The sequence below is a fragment of the Apis dorsata genome, unplaced genomic scaffold, assembly GCF_000469605.1.
Source record: "Apis dorsata unplaced genomic scaffold, Apis dorsata 1.3 scaffold_199, whole genome shotgun sequence".
Lineage (NCBI taxonomy): Eukaryota > Metazoa > Arthropoda > Insecta > Hymenoptera > Apidae > Apis > Apis dorsata.
Window position 1 is genome coordinate 211,462 of NW_006263483.1, and position 2,565 is coordinate 214,026.

Here is a 2,565-nt window from a genome sequence, read left to right on the forward strand (position 1 = left end):
ACAAATTTTTAAATATTTAAACGATCGTTCGATTTGCATTTACATCGATTGGATTGACAGGTCGATATGTCGAATATCAAACTTTTCGAATTAAACTTTACAATCCGACATTTGTGTTTTCAAAACGATACTCAATTCGGTTTAAATGCCACGAAATGCCTCGAATCGTCGAACTTTCTCTCTCGATTCTTTCCACGTATATTATGAAAAGAATCGAAGAAACTTTCGATGTTGTTTGACGAATAATTAACACAGTATGCGTAGCAAACACAAGAAACCCCCCCTTTTTTTTTTCTTCTTCTTTTAATTAGACGTGAATGTATAATAATATCTGCGAAACTATGACGATAAATTCAAGAAATACCGACTGTCGCAATGCTATCCTGTTGCCTAGCTTCTCCTGTCACTATATACAAGAATAACAGCTAGCTACATGATTATCATAGCATGCTATATTTTTTTCAAATTTTTACGTGTTCTACACGATTATCAAGTATAACTGCTCGTGCAAATTAAGCTTTCTTTTTCTCTCTCTTTCTCTCTCTCTCTTTCCTTTTTTTTTTTTTTTTCAATAATTTCGTTCTTTCTCAATTTTTCCTTTTTTTTTTTTTTCTTTTTTTTAAATCTCGTTGTTCACCCCTCTCTATGTTTAAAAAGCCTAGAAAAGGCTGTCGCGTGAAACATGTAGTATTATCAACACGATTAATCACACGCTCTGTTTATAATTATCGCTCGTATTATTATTACCGTTGCCATTATATTTCTGATTACAATTATTATCACGAATTATCATATATTTAATACCGACCATTGTCACAGCTGTTAAAACACTTTCTCCTTCTCTCTGTAATTTGAACAGGCTACATAACACGTTCTAATCGATAAAAACACATTTTATTCTTTTTTTTTCTTTTTTTTTTTTCTTTTTTTTTTTTTCATCATTACAGCTTAATGCGATACCAATATTATACCATTATTATTATCAATTTTATTATTATTACATCACATAATATGTGCATAAATACATAAGGCGAGTATATTTGCTTGGCTCCTGCATGCGCTCTCTTCCTATTTCTCTTTTTCTCTTCATTTCTTTCACAATTCTTCACGTTCTTTCTTCTGGTCGCTTCGAAAAATTTTTTATTATTACTACTTTTTTTTTTTAACAATCTTCAAATTTCTATTACTTTGTCTCTCGTCTATATTTTCTTGTACAAATTATGGTGGTGGTTTATAATTATACATATATTTATATATACATATATTTATTACCTATATATTATATATATATACACAGTTTTTTTTATATATATATTATATAATATATTTCATATGTTGCCTATATATTTTTCTCTCTGGTAGTTCTGGTTGAGAAGCTTTTGGTTTCGTTCGAACAAAGTTCCATATTCACTTCTCCTTGTTCCGTTCCGTGAAGTCATGTCGATTCTTCACGAATACGGAACACGTTGGTTTGTTCTCTACCTGGTTGCAATTCTTTCTTCTTTCTCTTTTTTTCTCCAGTTCTCCTTCATGTCTCGACGTTATTTGTTACCTTATCATCACGATTTTTCTTATTCTTTCCCTCCAAATTTCACCAGATATTTTTGCTTTTCCACGAAATAGCATGCGTACATTTTTTGGACTCTTTAAATATTTCTTTTTCTTCCCCCCTCCACTTTGTATTCGTTTTTTTTTGGGAGGTAAATCAGGTGAAGGGGATTTCCGTCACGGATCCGTCTGCGGATCCGTTGACGCTCTACGTTTTGTGTATATTCTCTCTTTCTCTCTTGTTCTCGTCGCTGTTTCCGATTCGAATCTCGGTTTGAAATCGAGTTATCGATTCAATTGTGTGCATCGACTATCTGGGTTCGGTTTCGGTTCCGATTCATAGGCGTGTGTTTTGTCGATTTTTCACGTTTATTGATTTGTACACAAGAAGGGATCCATCGAATTGTTGGATTTTTTTAATACGTTTAGGATGATGGGATACGATAGTTATACGGGGATATATATATAAAAAAAAAAAAGTATCGTCCATTATAACTAAAGTACCATGGATACGCAAAATTGAATACTGAATTTATTATGATTTTATTGTCATCCTGAACGTGTTAAAGAAGTCAAAAAAACGATCAAAAGGATTCGAGATTTGTAAGAACAATGTTTTATTAGAATTATAATGAAATTTTATGACATAACAATATCAAGCCTCGATTAGACAAATTAGAACTACGTAGATACGCTAGATTAGATGCTTAATCTTCCTGTCACTGACTCTGCTACGTAGTCGCGTCTGCTTCATTACACAGTAGCGTTTGGATCACAAGTAGCACGAAGAAACTGTATACATAAAATTAGAAATCCTCGAAAGAACGGTTCAGAAATGAGAAAGGAATTTCACAGAGGTCCACGCACTTGCACACGGTATTAAAAGAGAGAGAAAAAAAAAGAAACGATCGGGAAACGAAACATTTCAGAAACGAGATATAAGATCTATTATGTATATTACATAACTTTCTTTTAATTTTTTTTCTTTTTTTTTTTTTTTTTTTTTTTTTTTTTTTT

General features: G+C 31.8%; 1 protein-coding gene across 10 annotated transcripts in view; it reads left to right on the top strand.

Annotated features, from left to right (window-relative positions):
* Positions 1 to 2,565, top strand: part of LOC102673943 (bromodomain adjacent to zinc finger domain protein 2B) — a 22,618-nt gene that overhangs the window by 9,418 nt on the left and 10,635 nt on the right. The window lies entirely within an intron of this gene.